This window comes from Aythya ferina (genome assembly GCF_964211825.1).
Source record: "Aythya ferina genome assembly, chromosome: 10".
NCBI classification, from domain to species: domain Eukaryota; kingdom Metazoa; phylum Chordata; class Aves; order Anseriformes; family Anatidae; genus Aythya; species Aythya ferina.
This window is the reverse complement of record NC_140306.1, coordinates 18,105,258-18,127,223: the sequence shown is the minus strand read 5'-3', so window position 1 is coordinate 18,127,223 and position 21,966 is coordinate 18,105,258. Positions and strand designations below refer to the sequence as shown.

Here is a 21,966-nt window from a genome sequence, read left to right as displayed (position 1 = left end):
GATATATGTTTCTGAAGGATATCCTTTAGTGAGTATCAGAAGATTCTTTGGGACTGAGCCTTGGTATTAGAGTAGGAAAAACTATGTTGAAGAGTTGCAGTCACTGAATGAAAGCTGGAGAACTCTGTACCTTGGTTTATCATTACATTGCTGCTCTGTCTCCCTTATCTGTTGCTCAGACTTCAGTAGATACAGTTGTGTATAGTGTTTGCTCCCTGGATTGACTAATATATTGGTTGCACCATAGAAAACTGGCTGATAAAAACAGGATTAAATCACACTTGCAGCTGAGAGTTGTTTTGGAGAACACAAAGAAGGCACTGGATGCTACTCGTGCGATGGTAAGGAAATGGTAATCAGAAAAGAGAATCATAGACTGATAAAAAGAAATGGCATCTGCTGATAGCCAAATGTGATCTGGCCAAGTAGGGTCTTGAACAGAGGCTGTATTCTTTTGCTTGCATGTGGTCACAGTAGAATTGTGCCATTGAGTGCCATTTCAGTTGTTTTCTTATGGAAAAAAGTGTGGGTATTTGAACAATCTAGGAAAAACGAGCCACCCTCTTAGGATATGTTTACCCAATCTTTTAAAATATTCACTTCCTCTGACATTTTTATTTATTTTGGCTCATAAATACTGAGCCAAGCTGTTTCCGCTTTCCTGAGCTCAGTGTTTTTAAAGGAAGCTAATGCTCCGTCTTGCTAGAGAATTTCAGATAACTTGATAGAAGGACTGCAGATAAAAAGAACGATCCCATCCTGCAAGAATGTCCTCCCAGATTTTCTGGTTCTCATAATAAACTAAAATGATCTCAGCTCAGAAAGACCATACTGCAAGTCTTACCAAATTGTGGATAATGAGATTACAGAAATACTTTAACAGGTTAGCCTGTGTTGTAAATATATGATCTTATTATATGAATTTTCTTATCTTAAACCTGTCTAGAATGGATGAAACAACATTTCAAAGTGCTTCACAAGACCTGTCATCTCAGTGGAGGCTTTTTAGCAGCTTTTAAAGCATTGGAATTACTGTAAAATGATATTCTGTCATCTCTTAGTAAGGCCCATACTCTAAACACTTTTCTACACAATAGAAATTAAAATGGAATTGAGTAAACTCTGTCATTCAAATTCGAAGACTGTCTAGTGACTGAGTGTTTTATATTAAATATAGGCTCATATCTAGAGCATGGTTACAACAAATTGGAAAATGTAAAATAGTACATAGGTCAGATGTTGGAAATCAAATATTAACTCTTTCCTTGCCTTTTTTTTTAAAGTGTATGAATCAAATACTACAGGCACAATCTTGTTCTTTTTCCATGCTTTAGGACATCAAAAGGGTAAGCCTTTTTTCTGTAATTACATAGCTTATTGGATGAAAAAAAAAAAAAAAAAAGCATACAAAATAAATAATTCTCAAACCCTCCAGAAAACTACAGATGTAGTAGACATTATGATTTTGGAGTCATCTGCACTTGTGCTGTTTTCGTGGCCTCTCTGGAGGTCCTTTGTTGGTGTTGGTTCTCCAGCAGAATGTCAGCTTCCTGGGGAGCTGTGTGGCTTGCTCTCTCCATACAGCACCTAAATAAAATTTATTGTGATCACAGCTGCAAATGCAAGCAAAAACTGTTGTGTGTAGTTACCTTTTTTTAGGCAACAATGGTGCAGTTATTGAGGCACATCAGAGAAAAACTCTACCCTAGCATGTAGCTTGCTCATAGCAGAAGCTTTCTATGTAGCTGCCTCTGTGGAGACCCCAGGGAGGTGGTCTGAAGCTTAGGTCTATCGGTTCCTGGGCCAAAAGACGTTTCCTTCCCCCTCGGCTTGAGCTGTTACTTCAAACCATTTTGCGGCTTCTCTCACTGCAGACTTGTAGAACTGGGTCCAATGCGCTGACTTTTCCCCTGAAGATGCAGCCTGCTTTCTTTCGGTGTCAAGGATAGGCTCAAGAAGCAACACATAGCAATGCAGGGGAAAAGCAAAAAGCTGAGAACAGTGACAAGTAGCATTTCACTAGCGCTGGTTTGGGCTTTATCCCTCCTGCTGCATTAAGATAGTTGCAGCAAGGTAGCTGAATGTCCTAGCAGACATGTCCTTCCATGTCTGGGCATAAGCATCACTGGCTCCTGGGCACATGAAGAGGTAGCTCCAGCACCCACTAGGTAGGTACAAGTTTCTGCTGATCTGTCTGTTGCTTGGATTAGAACGATAGCCAAGCATACATTTGTTTCTCATGTAACCAGCATTGAATTTGGGGTGCAGGAGATGAAAAATGAGGTTGGTGCATGAACTTTACACAACAAACCAGTACAGAAAACAAGGATATTTGTCAAAGGGGACAAGCGATCATATTTTTGTGGCCTATGAATATGTACTAGGATTTTCTTTGATAATTGTTGTTCGCCAGTCAGCCTGCAACCTTGGTTCTTCATTTCATACAAACTGCTGATCAGAGTACAATCTGCAGATTACCAGTGTCATCACTTACTGAATCTTGCTGCAAAAAGTACTGTATGCTCTGGGTGGCGTCAGCCAGCGTGCAAGATAACTGTGGAGTCTGATAAATGATTCTTTCTGCTTCCTGGGTAAAGAGAGTATCTACTTTTGGGGCATACTTATGGCATAAACACTGGCAAAAGCTTGTGGTTAGGAAGAGGAGGATAAATTGTGTTTTATCTGTAGCAGTAAGTAAAGTTGAAAACAGAAAAGCACAGAGGTTACGTGGTCGAATAATGAGCTGATCTAATGTTGTAAAGTCATCGGCTATAATCTAACAAGAAGTGCAAAAGTGGCTATTTCTGTAGGGAGGAGAATTTAGAAATGCTGTGTAATATGTTGTGCTATGTGTCTTCGTGACTGCATCTCATGAGCAGTCCACTTATCACTGACCATACTGAGGTAAGGCTGCAGACATCCCCTTCCACGCTTACCTAGATCCTGAGTGTGCCTACATGATATTTTGCAGCTAAAATCCAGTGTGTTTTAACTCCTCCAGTTCCTAGAGGAAAAACTGCCTGCCTGTTTTTCATTCACCTGGAATGCCTAATGAGAGGGGTCGCCTTGCCTGCTGGTACGTGTCAGAGTCTTGTTTTACTAAGGGCAGAGAAACTACCTTGTGCCTCTGCCCCGACAGCACAGAGCAAACACTCCCTCTTATTGGTGACTTAAAAGAAATAAAGGTTTGTGGGCATGCACTAAAATGAAAATAGGCCAGTGATTTAATACCAAAGTACTCAGCACTTCCTGAGCATTGCGGCACCTTTGGTCTGGTTCTGATGGGTACTCTAATCCTCTAGAATGCTTCCAGATAGAACTGGAAATTAATATTTTAATTGATCTATTCAGTTGTGCAGAAATAACTTGATGGTCTTTGTTCCCTAAATAAGAATAGAAAAAATTGTGACCCAAGCTGGTCACGCAGCAGTCCTGTTCAAAATGATTGTACCGCTGTAAAGGAAGAGCTTGCTTTCTTTAAATAGCCACCCTATTAGCTGAGCAATGGTGGAACTGCTCTGGAAGGCACTTCTGTGACATTAAATTATGTCTGTGCAGTATCTTAGTCCCTCCTCTGGACGTGACCTTCATCTGCCAAATTCCGACAAACTCAACTTGAGAAACGCTTCCATACCCTGAGCGAGATGAAGCTTGGGCCCGCTGAGAGATTTTATCCAATGACTTGAGGAACCAGGCCTTTCTGATCCTGAAACAGAGAGCAGGTTTGCCCTCCCCAGATGCCTGGTGGGGCTATAGAGAGCACATCGGGAAGCAGCACGCCTGCAACAGCGCAGCTTTCAGATCTGGGTGCGTTTTTATGGCTTTGGGGCCAGAGAACTGTGTGAAGTCCTCATGGACCAGAAAGCACAAAAGGTGTTTTCTGTTGAATAGATGCTTAAGTTGCACAAATATGTTTGTCTTTCAAATTGAAATACTTTCGTGATGTTCTTGTGAAGCACAGCCACTATCTTGCTAAACCATATGGGCTCTGAGGTGATCTCAGAGAGCGTGGTCAGCGAGAAGCAAAGACCTCCCCAAGGGAGGTGGAACTGCTAACAGTCAATAGAGACCTGATGTGATGTTTTACACGAGGGCAAATCATCTGACTTAATTTACTGAGCTGACTCCTACATTAAACAATTAATTTTAAAGCAGAGTTTACCCTCCACCCCCAAGTGGCATAGTTGCAGTATCAGCATGGAGGAGCCATCAGGCAGTTTCTCTTAAGTGTGATATAAATTTTAGCTCCTGATGTATGCTTTGCTACAGATGCTTGCCAAGACTCTTTCTGTAAGAATTAAGAAGGGTTTCCTTAAGCAAAAATATCCATGTTGTTTGGCGGCCAGAGCACTGCACATTTCTGGACCTTTTAAATTAAGAGGAAGGGATTTGTGTTAAAATAACATATGCGTGTACTGTAATATGGAGTTCTTCTGAAGCAAGACTTTACAAAAGCAGGCTAGATCCCTTTCAATAAGATTCCAGAAACTGTTTCCAAATATTGTAATATATTTAGAGGATGTGCAATGTGTTTTCTTAATTACTGAAAGTCTTTTTCTTTCAATTTTTATCAGAAAAAGAGGAACATTTAACCAGAGTATGAGGAAGTAATTTTTCAATCTGCTTAAAATGTTCCAAACAAGTGCTTATTTTTGTTTCCCAAAACAGGGTGGAGTGGTGAGTTTTGTGGCTGACATCGCCATCACCGAGAGATATGACCTGTTAGCTGTATATTCTAGCGGTGATGTAATCCCAATTTAATGTTCATTTTTTAGTTCAATGAATTTAGAACAGAATTCTCAGCATATTTTTTTTCTTGCAGTCTCAGCCCACATTCCTTATTAGCTTGTGCAAAATGTCTGCAGTGAAAATTCCCCCACGGGTAAGAGCAGTGCTGGCCTGGCCTGGCTGCATCTCTGAGCTTCTGACCCCCTCCCAGCCATTGTGGCGATGAATATCAAATGTTTCATGCTTTTATTTTTCAGCATGGTGAAGTGCAAAAGCAAGACAAGGACTTTAAATTGGAACAATCAGATCTTTTGTAGGCATTCAATACATAGTGTGCATATATGGACAGGCATTCAAGACAACACCCTCCGTACCCACTGCAAGCTTAACCATAGCTTTACTTCAGAGAAAACTGCTACTAACATTTGTGGCAGAGCCCTTTTTATTGCTAGCACTGTAAAAATTCTCCTCTGTACGGTTTACTTCAGCTGTGGCCAGCTGCTGACCCTAAACTGTCATTTGCAGTAGTGCTAAAATACCACCTTACATGTTTTTCATGGAGCACGCTGGCATTTCCTGACAAGTGAATGTGCGGTTGCCTGATGTAATTGCTGTGAGGAGTAATAGAGAGTAGCTGTTCTGAGTGTCCAAGGAAATGCTGTACTCTGAAGGCTTACATATTTGGCTGACTTCTGGCAGCAGACTGTTGCTGTCAGCAGATCTGAGGAACGCCTCCGCCGCACACTGTTGCTTGGCGAGGGCTATGCACGGCGGCCAGCTGACCCTGAGTAATCCTCAGGCCTGCGCTGAGCGAGCGGCTTGTAGGCCTCGTGCGTAACGAGCACAGGGGGCTGCCTGCCTTGTAGGACTCCTGTAAAACACCTTCCAAAGCTGCGCCAACAGCCCGGCATCACAGGTAGCAGCCTCTTTAGTCGGGTTAAATGAAGTGGTTTGCAAGCACTCATGTGCTAGAGTTCAAGGGGGCCACCATGGATTTAGTATGTATTTGTGTTTGCTTTGGACACCCAGCCACCAGGGCTCCACGTCATCCATATGAATCTAATTGTTCAGGTTATTGCTTCGAGGCAGAAGACTGTCAGGTTTTTGTTCCCAGTTTTGCTCCTGAAATTACTGCAGAGTCTGTTGGGTGGAGATAAACTTCTGCAGCTGCTTTCCCCATGAAGGAGCCCGATTTTTTCCAGCTCTGCAAACGTGGAGCAGCTCTCCCGTGCTGCCAAAGTACTGTCACTGCTGTTGAGAGGGAACTTTCATCCCCACAGTATGGGAATGAAATGGCCAAGTTCATAACAACTTGCTACCTTGGCTCATGACAGATGACTGAACTGTTGCTCTTCTCCCCTCCTTGGGGTGTCACAACACAGAGCAGCTCAGCTAGAGGTAAAGAGGAGGCCAAAGAGGCTCTCCAAGCAGGTGTGCGATTCTTCTTTCCTTCGTCATCAGTCAGTTCCCTCAGAGGTTTTTTATTTGTTTGTTTCATGGAGGAGGGATGGGGGAATGGGACAAAGAATAGAACAAAAATGTGGTTTTATCCACATTGGCTCTTTTCTGAACAGGCTGACAGGTAGCAATGCATGCATCCAAAACCATCTGATGATTACTGAGCTGGTCTGTAATAACAGGGCTACCTCCTAGACAGACTATCACAAAGAAAGCTTAGTGTCACCCTGGGGATTGGGCAGGTCTCTTGTTTCTTCCAGAAAGCCAGGGAGGACAGAATTTGCCCAGTTCTTATTCCAGCCCATGTATCCACACCATGTATATACACCAGAGGTGAAGGCTTTCAGATGTATTTTTACAGCTTGTTTTGGAGGTAATGCAAGCAGATTGCCTTTATAAAACTGCTGTAGGAAGTGGGATGTAACTGTTATTGTAAGAAACGTGCCCTGAAGATAAACACGACAGGAGTTACAACAGCCTTGTAGGCTATGGAAGAAGAGCAGCTGATACAGGTGAAGAAAACCTGTTGAGAGCTAGGAGCTACTTGTGTATATGTGCATAGGTTAAAATAGCACACGTTAGCATAAGTACATTTCTAACACCAGTCAGTTCCCTGTAGTGTGTAGCCTGGAACAGGAGGACACACGACACACACCTTGGCATCTTGGTTATCTTGTAAATTATTTATATCCCTCTGGTGTCACTCATAGGACATAACTGTACAGTGGGCATATTGTGTATAGTGGCATTTTGGGCTCCTGCTTCAGTGAAACTTCAGACACAAATGTTTTTCCCTTGGAATTTGTTAAAGAAGACTTTTCAGCTGTTGTAAGGATATTATTTAACATGCTGCTCTCACATCACTGGTAGCATAATTAAAAAATACATCGTGTGCCGCCCTGCACTGCTGTCTTGTTTGCCTCACCCCTGGGGTCTGAGAGCAAGTACAGTCTGTGTAGCTAATAACAAACAAACAGTGTGTATGTCTGCAAAATAGGATGTACACACAAAGAAAATCAGGGGACTAAGATACTGTTTTTAAAAGGATCTTAATCAGTAAAGTGTTATTTATTCTTTAGAGATTTAAACAGAATTCCATGGGCAATTCAGGACCAGGAAGACTCCACATAGCTCCCACAGTTTCTAGACCCCAGAATAAACACTGTGGCATTTTGGGTTGTGATGCAACAGCTGGAGTACTGGGCCACCAGATGTGTACTCAAAAAGGCTTCAAATTCTACAATAAAATAACACAAATTCTACAGTGTTAAAATCCCCATCTCAATTCTTCTGTTTATGAAATAAAGTCTAACCTACGTGTTGGAGACAACAGAACTGCAAGGCCTGATGTTGTTTTGCAGTTATGATGGCACAGCAGCATGTAGTGAGAAGCAGGAGGCATAAGCTTTCACCCCCTGTAACTCTTGGCCAGTAACAAAGATGCATATTAAAACCAAACTACTGAGCTGCAACTGCTCAGTGTAGTGCTTGGGATTCCTGTTAGCTTCAGATCCCAGTTTGAGTAAGCAGTTAAGGCTTTTGGAAGCTAGTGTGGACCTGGCTGTGGAGGGTTTTTTTTCCACAGTGAAAGGCAATTAGCTATAAATCTTTCTTAGGAGTTTAATAGCACAATGTGCAGTTCATCTTGCATTTGCCTGCATGTTTATACCTGAGAATTAGGTTGTTATGTTGTTTACTGCTTTGGAAAATATCTTAAGAGAATTTGTTGATGAAGGTGCTATGATGCTATGATTATCTGTCAAATCCACAGGTATTTACCGCTGATGATGCAGGAGTCTGCCAAAGCTGAGAACGTTTGGTTCTTTATATGGAAGAATTTTCTTTAGTCCCGTCTCATATTAAATTCTTTCCTTTTTATGATGCCTGCCTCGCAGTCTGCACAGACCCTTTCTTCTATACTGCGTTCTTCTTTCCATGCTGTTATTTCTTATTTTAAGTGACAGATGCAAGGAAAAAAAAATGAAAAAAAAAAAAAAAACAAAACACCTTGTTCTAGTTAGAATGAAGACATAAATAGTCCTTTTAGGGTGATTACAGAGTACTTCAGGTATCCCTCCAATATTAGAAGTGTTCCTCAAAAGTAGTTATGGGTTTAGTACTTTTATATGCCATACCTTTACACTTAGCCATTTAAAATGTTGACTTTGAATGACCACTAACCTGCTTATCTGCCTTACCTATATCTTTGTGAACAGAGGGATGGATGTTTCTCCCCCGGTCCGTCATTGCTCTGCTGATGCTGTTCTGCATTAGCCCATAGCAGGATATTGCAGGACTGTGTTTTGTATGATGTATGCACATGGAAATTCTGTTTGTAAGTGACAGATTCCTTATTCCTATTAAGTTCAGGTCTTTGCCTGGATCTTAGAAGTGAAATGAAACTACTAATTTATTACTGTGAGTTAATTTTCTTAGTTTATTCTGTGTGAGACAGTCCTTCTCGGGTTCACGTTACTTAAGCTGCAGTGAGCATGGAGGCAAAACTGTTACAGCTCCTCCTGAATGGCTGCTGCAGCACTTGTCTGCTGGAGGAGTGCTCTGGGTAAGTTTTTGAGCTACTTAGAAAGCTGATCCTCAGGAGCTTTCTCATTTTCCATTCCATCTTTTCCCAGATGTTTTGGTGATCCTAGAAGTGAGAAATGAAATTATTCAGGCTATTTCTTCATCACTACCTTGGAAGAGAGTTGTGGTCTTGGCCTTTATTGGCCTTGATGAAATAAGAGAGCTCAAGGTCCTAGTTCAGGGATGAAAAAAAAAAAAAAAAAAAAAGTGCCACTGCAATGCTTTAGTCTCACCTGCTAGTCCAGCCAGGGAATCTCTAGAGTAGGAAGGTTATAAATGTATGATAATGTTTTGGTTTATCTGTGAGAAATGTTCAACTATTGCAGCTATTCAAAACAAAACAAGCAAAAAGAAAAAAAAAAAAAATCTAGACTTAGGTACTGTACCTGAGATTTTCAAAAGGAAAGCTGTGTATGTCAACACTAGGCAAGTGATTTCAAGAGCACAAACAGGAGTTGGGCTTTCAGTGCCCTTTGGTGAACTGTGAGAAGCAGACAGTGCCAAGCTGCCTTTGAAATCTCCCCCTGAGTCCTGGAACTAGATTTTAGTCCTTTTCCAGAAGCTCTGAACCCTGAGTTAGTTTCTAAGGTGACTGCTCAACTATTTAAAAAAAAAAATGCAGCCTAATTTGGGATTTTAAATACATTTCTGAAGATCTTGGTCTATTGCCCATGGACAAAGCAATGAATACTGTGACCTCTCATCCAGATCGTTTAGTGAAGGAGGTCCTTGATAAACTTTGTCTTTCATTGTTCAATCATGAAAAGTGCTTTATGAAGTCCAGCTCTAAGTTTTAGCAGTGATATTGACAAACACTGCCAGGATCGAATTAATACAACTAATGCGATCATTTGGGTTTCCACCTTCTGGATTCCTACCAATCACTACCAATACCAAACAGATATTTCAGACCTAAAAATCATATATTGGTTTGAGACTAGGCAGAATAGCAGAAAAGCTTTGAGTCTTCTCAAATCAATACTCGTTTGTCCTCTTAACGCTTTGTACATATTTATTCTTTTAATATAATTTGACTTGCATGGATATGAAACTGTTATTCCCATTCCCTCAGAATTAAACATTTATAACCGCTAATGGTGTATTTTGCATTTTTAAATTTTATCTTGTTAATATTTAAAAAATTCTTGTACAAAATGCACTTGCGTTTCAGGCATTAATGTAGATGTTATTTCCTTACAGAGTATCTTAATATAACAAATATAAAATCTGGTTTGAACATGCAGTAAAAACCAATATATTAGCTTTTACTGTATGTAGAATAAATAAAGTAACGTGACGTTTTTACTAAGCTACTTAAATTCATTCATTTCTTTCTATGGTTTAGAACCTGTGAAAGAAATGAAACAATTTGTCTGTATCCCATGTACTCAAACCTCTCCTCAGTTGAGATGCTCAGCTGTACCAGGTGTTTGATAACAGAACCACTTCAGTGTCAGTGGAACTGCAAGGTTTTATGCCAGTGTTGGACATGGTTGAAAACATTTACTGTATTTTTTCATTCACTACTCTTTCTCCCCTCATTTTGTATGCTCTTTTGCTTCAGTAAGATGCATGCTGGTTTTGTTATTCATCTGTAAATCAAGAGCAGCTCTGAAACAAACTACATTGGAAAAACGCAGATGAATAATACTGCTAATAATGATCTCTATGATATTTCATGCTCTAAAAATTCCCTGTTTAGATTATCCATATGTATATTTGTATGTCAATACTTTCTTCACCTGAGAAGGGAAGTACCTAAAGGCGTTTAAAGATTTTGTTCAGGAAAAGCATTACACAAAGCTGCTGTGCTGTTTCTCCACGCTGCAGCAGGGTGATTTCAATGCAAATTTTTCTGTGAAAGAGAGGGTACCACATTTCATCATTCTGACAGCAACCGTAAATTGCTCTCTTGCCAGGCAGGAGTAAGTTCTGGCAAGATGCATATGAGAGATTGGAGGAAAGACATTTTCCAAAGTAAGTCCTTATTGATAGACTTTTACTTTTCTACAACAGCATAGCTTAAGCAAAATGTATGGTTTGTCACCTGATCTTAAATTCTCCTCTATGCACAAATGGCATTGTAATCAGAGAGTAGCAGGAGGAGCCATTCAAAGGTGAACAGTGCCAAGCAGCTGACACCAGGAAAGCTCTGTGCACACTGACCTAAATGCTGTTTAGCATTGTCAAGTAAGATAGTACCCAGGCTATTTGGCTGAAGAATTTTAGTCTAAAATGCCAGATTTATATGAAGAGAAAGAAGCAGAGACATAGAAATTTCTCTGCATTTGTTTCTGTTTTCAGCAAGTGAAACTAGTCAAGTTTTACCTCTTAAAGTGTTATTGTAAGAGCTGGCTATAAATACTGAACTGAGCTATTTCAGTAGAGACTTAGTTCTCACTCTTGTCTCTAAGGTTATTCTGCTTCCTGTCAGCTACATGGTATTAGCATCCCACTTGAGGAATGGTGGCTTTGTGCTGCCTGGTTCAATCTGAAAGGCTGCTTGGATTTCTTATACACCAGCCTTTCTATACTACAAAACAAAAATGTAAATCCATTTTGAGTCATCTGCCAGAAATCATAAGCTTTATATATTTTAATATAATTTACTGGAAAATCCATATTATTTCGAGCATTTAAATAGAATGAGAAGACTAAGTGAAGAGGACGTATTACCCAGCAAAATTTCACGATAGTTTTTGAGATTGATTGCTACATATTGCTTTAGATTTGGGGCCCTTTTAGGAAAGGCCACCAAGAGCAGTATATGGATTTCAGGTTTGTACCTGGCGTGTTATGCTTTACCGTAACAATACCTGCAACCAGGAGCATCTTCCCTCATTTGGGCCTGAGCTAGGCAGCGTGAAGCTGTAGTGATTGCTGATGGGCACCAATGAAGCTGATGCCTTTGCTGTTGGTGAGGAGTTTGCATCTGGTTATGAATGTAAACAGCATTGGTTGAGGCCATGGAATATTAATATCATTTCAGGACTGTCTGCAGTAGCAAGATCAACTAACAGCCTCCTATTTTTTGAGCACAACAAAATCCAAACATGTTTGAATAACTGCAGCACTGACAGTATGGCTGGGGGAGTCTGGGTGACTTAAATCTGACAATCCCATGGAGGTCCAAAAACAGAAAATGGTGCAGAAAAAGCTGGCAAAGCATGGCTATGTGCACAACTAACAGTGTATAGTAAAATAAAATTCACAAATTCTCTTAGTAAAGCAGCAAGAAAAAACTAATTTCAGCATCAAGCTTGTTTTTGACTGGCCTCTTGATTAGACTGCCTGACCACACTTCCTAGAAATGAACCAAGATGATATGCTTTTTTTGTGCTTTTGCCGTTCCCCTGGAGGGGAACATTCTAATGGCTCTGGCAAATTGATTAAATTAGGTTTTGAATGATACAGACTTTGAACATTCACTGTATTTCCGGATGCTTCCTGTAGCAGAAACTAACTTGCTTTGGGCATTTGTCCCCCGCCTGGGAGTTTGCCAAAGTCTTCACTGCTAGCAGACCTATTCAAAGCATAGCTCTGGGTACCAGGCATCCAGAAGGCCTTGCTAGCTAGAGTTTGTATCTGAATTCTGCAGCTTTTGCTTTCCCATGAAGTCAGGTCTCCTCTACTTCCTCCAGAAATACAGAGGGACTTGCCACCTGTAGAAGAGAGGCTGCTCTGTGGGCCACAACTGTCATGCTCGGAAAAGTGTAAATGCAGAAATATATTCTCAGAAACAAAACTATTTGGGATTTTCTTTTTTTCTGAAAGCTTATTACCACTTTTTACATTTATACTGCATACTGGTAGATGCAGTTATGTAATAGTTCGTGTGTAATGCATGCACGTGGGCACACCAAGTCCTCTGCATGCAGAGCTGGATGTTGTAAGAGAAATTGGGCTTGGAGTAGGACTCGATGATCCTCGTTGGGTGCCTTCCAACTCAGATATTCTATGAAATGTGTCCTGGACAGAGAGAACCTGACACATAGCTGCAATTAGTCTGAGTAAAGAAAGAATCCCTGAGATTTTTATGTGGTCATTTGCTAGGTATAATAAAATCCATAACAGACCAAAAGTTACTTTTCTTTTAAAAATTTTATGTAAGGGCTTGAACTTCTCGTTAACGGTTTTAAAATAATTAACTCTTTGTTTTTAGAATGAATTAACTGAAGAATGCATGTGCCATTCTAATTCACTACAGGAATACAATAGCATTATGTAAAGTCATGCAGAGCATATGCAGAAATCTTCACCAGATGTCTGCTCAAGAGTACATCTCTGACTTACAAGGAGAAAGTAATTTGTGAGCAGGCTGTTCAGCTTGTGCTTTGGTGGTGGAGGAAAAGAAGGAAATACTGAGCCTGGGTTGTGTATCGCGCTTCACAGCACATAACATTTGCAAATCTGGGAGAAACAATGAGAGTCTTTTTTCTTATTAGCATGTATGTTCTGTGGCTGTAAACAGAAGTGAAACTTGTAGCATCATTACCATTTGGAAGAGAAATCTTATTTCTGATCATCCAGACAGAGCAGCGATGGCATTAAATGCTGGGTTCTGCATGGAATGCTGTTGTGGTGAGTGCTCGTAATGCACCTTTTATCTTAAGTATTTGGGGGTTCTTTGCTTTACGTATACTTGTTTGTATTAAAGGGAGGGTAAACCGAGATCTGTGAAATGGGCAGTATTTTGTCTGAGCTCTTAAGGTAATATCTTAGGCAAGTTCCAGCTGGTTGGCAGTGCAGCCTGAAGGGATCTTAAGTAGCATTGAACGTCACAGTGTGGAATGCTTCCCCTTTCTTTAATGCCAGTGGCACTTGGTCCTTTCAGCTGTTGCAAGCTGCAACTTCCGTTCTGCGATCCTAGCACTATGAAGCACAGTGAGTGAGATGCACAAATAGCAGTGCATATCACCATTTGAATGCTTTCCTCAGACTTAAATACATTTTGTATATAAAACATCTCAATGCTGTATCAATGAAAGATGCTGGCAGCTTTGAGAAATGGCTACCCAAGAACCGTTTGTTTCCCTTAAACTTAAATCTCTGATGAGGTTGGGGAGTCTTGGTGGTTTCATTCCCTGGCTCAACATAATGTTAGCCAGGAGCTTGTGTCAAAATGAGCAATGTCATCTTCTCAGGTTTCTCTGTTTTGGGAAAGACTTTGCAGATGCCATTGGACACTTAAGCAAAATCAATTTCAGGGTAAAATCTGAGAGTTTTAGGTTGTCCATCATACTCTTTCCACATCCTCACATTCTTCAGAATGCTTTTTTTATTTATTTATTTTTTCTCCTGTGGATTTCAGAAAGAATCCACTTGAAATAGCTCCAGCTTGGATTGTTTGATTATTTCATTCCTTCTGGCTCACAGGAGAGGTCTTAAGACAACAGAAAAAAAAATGGATGCTTTTGAAGTCTTCACTGTTACTGAAAGCTAATTTGATCAACGACAACAACAAAAAAAAACAGCATACACCTTTGTGCTAAAGTATGAGTTGCTGAAAGTAACTTTCAGTCTTAATGGCCAGAATATGCTCGAAAGTAGACATTTAATATGAAGTAAGTGTAAGGAAACACCACTAACTACATACCAGGATAGGCTTCGCTGACTTCATAGGCAAGTTCAACGCAAAATGAATGACCTCATTTATATCTGGCCCAGGGAAATACATTGTTATTTCCAATGTGAAGAAAGAGAATCATATAAATAACGCACATCTTTTCTGACGGTTTAAAGTTAAAGATTTGTCATACTTCTGAAAATTGTTATTTCTTGAAACTCATTGTGGTGGTTAACAAAAGACTGCTAAGTGATTTGGAAGAGAAAATATTGAAATGATTGTACAAGGAAGAGACTGATACAGTTTAGATGCATTAAAATATCTTTGCAATTATTTTTGAAAAGTTTTTCATAACTATTGACATAAAAACATGGATTTTGTTGTCAGTGCAGAAAAGTTATTAAAATAATACAGAGTAGCAAGATAAATTCTGATATTTTTTTTCTTTTCCTGTAGGAAGAAAAATGTCATTACTTTAGCTCAAGTATGACTGAATTTCTAAAGATGATTTTAAACTGGTTGAGCAATGCTTCACGTTTCGATTAGTTTGCAGTTCATACTTTAAACAAGAGATGGCATAATATCCAAGCTGGTGATGCAATCAAATAAATGCAAAAGGCTTCTAACCTGTCTTTTTTGAGCTACAGTAATTCATTTTTCTTCTTTATCTAGGAAGACAGAAGTCTGTTCCTAGGCTTAAGTACCATTTTTTTTTTAGTTGATAACTAAATAAATAAGCGCTTGTCCTCCAATTCTTTCATTCTTTTTGGTAGGGTGATAAACAGGAATAACCGCAGCATTACGGATATACAGAAATAACATGAGGTTACCAGACTACCCACAGGTAAAAGTGGCCACTTGCATCGTATTACACTTGTGTACTCCATCAGTTATTTAAAGAGCATGTCAGAAGTCAGACTGCCAGCTCAGTAGGCTGCTTTTATGTTGGACTTGAGGCCCAAAGCGGTAGTCTGCTCTTAGTGAACATACTGGGGTGTTTTGACAGTACTGAGTGTTATCAATGTCCCTTTGGGATCATAGAGGTGGATTTCAGAGGTGTGGTCACTGTACGTTGCTGCTAGGTGATGTGCTCAAACACTGCTGGAGAACCAGGAGTGGCTGTGAGGTTTTGCACAATGGCCACAGTGGGTGATATATCACCTGCTCTCAGGTTTCCACCAAGAGTAAACGTTGCAACATATGCAGTCACATACGTGTGTTGGGCTGAGGAAGAGGAATTGCAGAGTCCCTTCGAGTCCAGGGCATTCTTCATTGTTATTAATAAAGGTAGCTAACATTGATATAAACTATTCACTGAATAATCTTATGGCAAATGCCAAAAATCATCCGTTTACAACAGCTTCCTCATTCTGTCTTTCATTGCTTCAGGGTTGTGTTTATTTGCCAAGGTACTGCAGTTTCTAGCCTGGGCACATGCAATAGAGGAAAAAAGGAGGTTTTCCATACTTACAGTGGCAAAAATTGAATTTACATTGAAATGACGTCCTGTTTCTAACCTCTGGATTGTTTAGCAGCTTTTCCTGAGACACCTGGGGGTGGGTTTTTTATCATAAATCAACTGGCTGCATTTGATATTCTTTGTATGTACCAACTGTTGACTCTACCATATAATTAATTAGCATAATCAATAACTGCACCGTGTAATTAATTAGTAAATTGCTTTTCATTTTCTTTTTGTCTGATTTAGATGAGACTTAATTTATTAGATATTTTCTGTGACAGAGCAAGAAGTCAATCAAAAGTTACAAGTGCCTTCAGGAATGGATTGTACTGTGGAGTACTCCCTTTGTCATGGACAACAAAAACCTGATTCCCTTTGCTGTGTTGCCTTTTGAAGGCAGTGATTTAAGATATGCTTTGCTTACAGTATAGGTCTCTTAATACTTGTGGGGCAAGTGGCAGCAGGAGTTCTGCAGGAATGTTTCTTGAGACAGGAGGAGAGCTGCTAGCAGGGGAGGCTTCTGGTCAGCCAGCCCTGGCTGGCATGTGCCATTCACTGAGTTGTGCTGCTGGTTTGTCTTGGGTAGTCCTTCTTTTGGGACTCTCTCTTTTATTTTTTTTATTTTTTAAATTCAAAACAAGGATTGCAGTAAGTAGTAATTTGAGAAGATGAGCACTTAGCATCCTGATATCTCACTGCTACCTCTGCAGTCAGTGTGCAGCTGTGCCAAAACACAGCCCTGTGCAAGGCAAACTTCAGGAGCTACGCGTGGCTAGAAGGAAACAAAACAGATCCTGCTCATCAGTGAATAAATGTGTGTGTGCATTGTCATATGCAAATTGTTTCTTCTGCTGGTATTTTGCTAATCTTGCCTTGCAGAAGGTTCGGGCAAATCTGGTAGGAGCTTTTTAAACAGAGGCCCGTGTCCAGGGGCTGCTTCCTGCACATTGCTGGTGGTCTGAGGGCAGGGACACGTGGGGCTGCTCTCACTATGGCATCCCGCGGGGGCTGGCTGCACGGCAGCTGAGGGAGGAATGGCCTGGTACCTTCAAGAGGAGGAGTGGTTTGCACTGAAGGGTTTCAAAGAGGGATTTTCCTGGTCTCTGTGTTTTCTTAGCATACCAGTATAGGTCAGTGTTAGAAACAAGGTAGTTTGGAAGTATGTTTTCAGAAACGTGTTTGGAGCTGTATGTCTGTGATCTATATAGGCACGCTCAGCATGGCAAACTAAAGGACAGTATTTAAGGAGAAATCTGTGAGAGAATAAGATGGAACAAATATTTTACTCTCTTTATGATTGAATTTATCACTCTGTAGTAATACAAAACCCGCCTCTAAATCCCTAATGAACTGCGTGTAAAATCCAGCAGCATAATTGCAGTTTGGTATTTTCCGATCACTTCTTTTCTAGTCTTTAATAATGCCTGGAAAGGTAATGCAACACTGTCCTGCTCTGACACAGTGCGTCTTCGTTTTCAGGTCAGAAAGATGCATAGCAGGTGTATTTTTTTGGTAGAGCTCAGGGCTGGAAGCTGCCCAGGGCAGCTGTTGGGGCTGCAAACAAAAGCAGACGTCTAAACTCCATTGTGCAGCTCTGCTCTGCTCAGAGCTTGGGCAGAACAGGCACACTTGTGCTCAGGGCACTGGTGCCATGCCCACCTTCTTGTAGAAGTGACCGGAGTCACCCAGTCTTTTTTTTTTTTTCAGAGTTCACCCAAATCCCATAGGGAGGACAGCATAATGTCGTGTGCTACCCTCTGGCCCAGGTGCAGGAAACTGCAGAACAGAAGCACTCCTGTTGTAACATCGTTTCTTAGGCTATTTATTCTGCATTAGTATGGAATGTCTCACTTCGGAGGTGTGTGTTTATTGGCTCCTCCTCTATTTTTGCTTATTTACATCTGGCTCAAAATAGCATTCAAAGTACAGCTGTAAAGGTTGCCATGGGAAGAGTCAATATTTGTTTGCACAATTTATGCTCTGCCTGAACGCTGCTTCCTCCACTCCCCTTCTTGCAGCTGTCCCACAGAACAGTTTTTATGGCTACTCCATCGAGTTCAGGGACTTGAGTTGATTAGCGGAGGTTCATACTGTGTTAGCACACACAGTGGTATTGTCACTGCAACAGCTGTTTCCTAAGTTATGTGTGTGTGTACATGTGTGTATATACATGTCTGTGTGTATATATATATATATATATATATGTAGGGTGACCTTAGTAGAGTAACTCATTTTGCTGTGCAAGCATTGTTAGTGAACGTGGATTTTTTGTTTTGTTTTGTTTTTTCCTTAGTGATCGCCCTTTGCTGCATCCTAAATAAAACTGTAAACGTCAGACCTTCAGTGAGCTTTGTGTGAAGGGGCTCCATAGGGCCTGCACAGAGCAGTTTGCAGGATCGGGCTGTGAGCCTAAGAATGTGCAACTGCTTAGAAGTGGCATGTCTGTAAATATTTCTGCATTTTAATTTAGCCTTCTGAGTGACACAGTGAATTTCCATGGTGACACATTTAAAAGTAGGTACATACACTTCCTGAGTTTAAAAAAAAAAAAAAAAAAAAAAGTGTATTACTCAGTGGTGCACTAATGCTGAAGCCTGGAAAATATTTTACTGAAATACTTTTAAATATAACATTAGGGCAGTAATAACACCTTCCTCTTTAACCTTCTTCTTAATCAGTTGTTTAAATAAGCAGTCAGTAAAAAAATGTTTTCTTTACATTAAAATTGGATTTTTGTTCAACTGCTATGTATACAAAATATATATTTTATATAGAGAACATAACTAATATATATTTATATCGTATACAATCTTAGGTTTATATTGCATGCTTATATGTATATTAATATATAAAATGTTTATATATGTGTTCTCTATATATAAATAATGCATATATATGTGGGACATTTCAGTGATGCTTGTCATTGTAGATACTGTTTGAAGTTAGTGGTTGCTAGCAAAATAATCAACTGTAACACAATCTGAACTTCAAGTAGAAAAAACTCCGTATTTAGAGCGTTACTTACAGAAAGACAAGGCATGGAAAATATGCACTTCTACATGGTGTGTGCTGTACACATGATTTCTCAATATAGCACATTATACTGGGTCAGATGTCATTAATGCTTGTATAGAAAGGCACTTTCATACGGAACATTTATTAACAACAAACTTAACAACATCCAGATATTTACTTTAACACTGACTAGTACTTACTTTTGTAAACCTTCAGACAGTATTTCTGAGATTTTCAACTCTTCCACTTTTTTTTTTTCAATGCAACACAATTCTGTGTTTCTCAGAATTAGAAAAAAAAATCATAAAGCCATGTTAAAAGTGGTCCTGCATTTTTCTACTTCAGTGTAGGTACAAAATGCAATGGGCACGCACAAGTTCACTCGTCTTACTGAAATTGCAAATCTTTCAAACAAACAAACAAAAAAACCAACATTCTATTCTAAGCAAACAAAACTGTGCTTTTCTTGGGGATTGAGAGCTTTTGAGATGACGTTGATGACGTGAAGCATAACTAAGCGTTGTTAATCTCGGCTGTCCATTAAGTCCAAATAAATGCTTTTCAGAGAGAGCACATTATTACTGCCATAAAATGAATGTGGAAAGAACAGGAAGCTGCAGGGAACCTTCTTGTATTGTATATTTATAAAGGATATCTTGGTATCCACAAGGTGCTTTAAGGGCATTAATATGCTGTGTATTAGCTACCTGGATTGTAGGAATCATCTTGACATTCTGGTTTTGTCCAGCCTCATTTAAAGACATTTCAATCAGTGACAAGTTTACTAACTCCTGCCTAGGCTGTGTATGGGGCTTGGTGTCACCCTGTGTCTGTGGGTTCTCTTATGGTTTTTTCAGTGGTACTTAGTAATACTAAAATGTTCCGGTCATAATAACGTTTCCACTGTAGTCTCACTTGGTGGTAATACCTGGAGGTAAGGAAAATAATGAAAGTTTGCACCGTAAGTGGGTCTTATGATACTAACAGCTACTCAATGTGCAACTGCCCTGTACAAGTTGAAACATCCAAAATTCACCTGCAGGAAACAGCTTTGTTTTAAATGTGTTCATGTCCTGTAGTACACCCACACGTGAAAATGTGGCTGCAAGGGGGTGAGGAAGGTGCAGAGGTGAGAACCGGAGCCCAAGGGGAGGCAAACCACTTCTTTCAGTGGTAGTGCTGGCTTAATCTGACCGTAAATGTGCACTGTTTCTCCAGTAAAGGAGAATTACTTTAGTCATTTACTATGACTAAATAACAGCCAGGAAACGGAGCACTTCAGCTGTCTCTCTGTGAGGTCTGTGGTGCTGGAGCACCAGTACATATTCCTTACATCCTGAGTTCCCCATCCCCGAGCCGCACAAACCCACTGCCTGCCAGCCTCTCTCAGCAGTGGCACCACACACAGAGCCAGCACAATCCTGGGGCTGTGACTTCGTGTTGCTGGAGCTCACCTTCCCGTCTCTGCGCAGCTGTGGGAGCTCTGGATTCACCAGAGGACTTGGCACTTCGAGTGAGAAAAAGGAAGGAGCCTCTCGCACGTGTTGTGTGGAGACAAAGGACTATTAGACGTGTAAGGGTGTCCACAGAGCTGTAAATAGCAGTCACCTTCTATTCGCAGTACAGAGTCCGGCCTTTATTGCCCCTAAGAATGCAGACCAAAGGTTTTCCTCTCCCTTTTACTGTGTTTTGATATACAATTCCTGGCAGTAATAGAGTGGCCTTCTTAGCTTACAGTTGAATTTCCTTCCAGAGGGGCTTTCTGGCTCCTTGGCAGTCTGTACTTTCTTTGGGGGATTTCCAGGCATCCGCTATCCTTCTCTCCATGGATTTGTATGAAGAAAGTGTCTTCTCTTGAAGACCGCCGCTCACTGTTGGTTCACTAGAGTGCAGCTTCTCCTCAGGTACAGCTCCACTGCTGGGTGAGTCATGGCGGCACCGAGGGCTGCTGCAGGTGTCTGGGTTAATTTTTTTTTTTTGAAAGGGAGTTTGCGTGGAATTCCCACACAAAAATGTATCATTCCACATGCCTACAGATCTGTCAAAATAAACGTTTAAAAGCTTGATAGCATTATCATGAAATGTAATTATCTAATAACTGGTGATTTTTTCAGAACACCAGAAGCACGTCTTGCTGTGAGTAGCACTAAGGGTAGCATAGGCAGAATGCGTGACATTGAAAGATCTTCTCAGAAGCAGCATGATCGGTTTTCCATAGTTCTTTGAAATTTCTAAACACTCTACTTAGATAAAAACTCTGCCTAATATTATTTCTTCCAATGTTGTGCGTGTGGATATAATCACTCACCGTTGTAGTGCACCTAATAATATCATTTACAATAGCTTTCCACAGAAGGGAGGGTTTGTTGGATCAGCTGCTGTCACAGAGGGACAAAATCAGGTCAGCCTGTTGACAGCAGAGAATTTTGAGTCAGGAATCCTGGCTTTGGACTAATGGTGTGACTGTGATCTAATCCTCTTTATGCTTTGCTTTTCTCATTTCTGAGATTTTGTATGTTTTACAGCTTGCTGTAGCTTACTGGGTTTTCCGGTTTGCATGCTTCTCCACTGGATGCATTAGTGTATCTTAGTGTTTTGTAACAATTTTAGCACTGCGTAAATTCCTTTTTTCTTCCAAAATTATGACTTATTCAAATCTAACTGGGGCTAAAGACCCTGCAGACCCCAGACTTTCACCAGCAGGGTTTCTTTTGAGGGGTGAAAAACAAATCATTTTGTTTTCTCCCTCTCCAAAGCTAAGTATTGTGTTTAATGGAACAGGATAAAAAAGCTAAAAATGTAGATCCATTTCATTTGTAGTTCTCCCAGGACTAAAAGGTGACAGTTATTCTAATTCTCTTCTGCTGTGCTTTATGCTTTTTGTGCTTCAATACTCCCATCATTCACTCTGGGATAATACTATTTTATATTTTCTAAAGATGTGGCGTGGTTTTTTTGAGATGTGTAGTAGAAAAGTACAGTTTCCAGTCTACAGCCCCTTGAAGTCAGTGAAGATTTCCATTGCCTTAAATAGGCTTTGGGTCTGTTCTTAGGAGAGCAAAGTGACTACAAAGACTCATTGTTTTGCCTGCTCCATAGCAACCGACACCATAAAGCCTTTTCCCAGATGTGTTTATTTAAAGGCCTTTTAAGT

General features: G+C 40.3%; 1 protein-coding gene across 17 annotated transcripts in view; it reads left to right on the top strand.

The window, feature by feature from the left end:
- IQSEC1 (IQ motif and Sec7 domain ArfGEF 1) overlaps positions 1-21,966 on the top strand; it is a 352,517-nt gene that overhangs the window by 254,518 nt on the left and 76,033 nt on the right. Inside the window, exon 1 of one of the 17 annotated variants that reach the window (XM_084531134.1) lies at positions 20,549-20,716. The exons of 15 other annotated variants lie outside the window; for them this stretch is intronic. The gene's annotated coding sequence lies outside the window, so the exon portion shown is untranslated. Of the gene's footprint in view, positions 1-20,548; positions 20,735-21,966 lie in introns of those variants that run through there. One more of the 17 variants, XM_084531133.1, reaches the window with a different exon arrangement.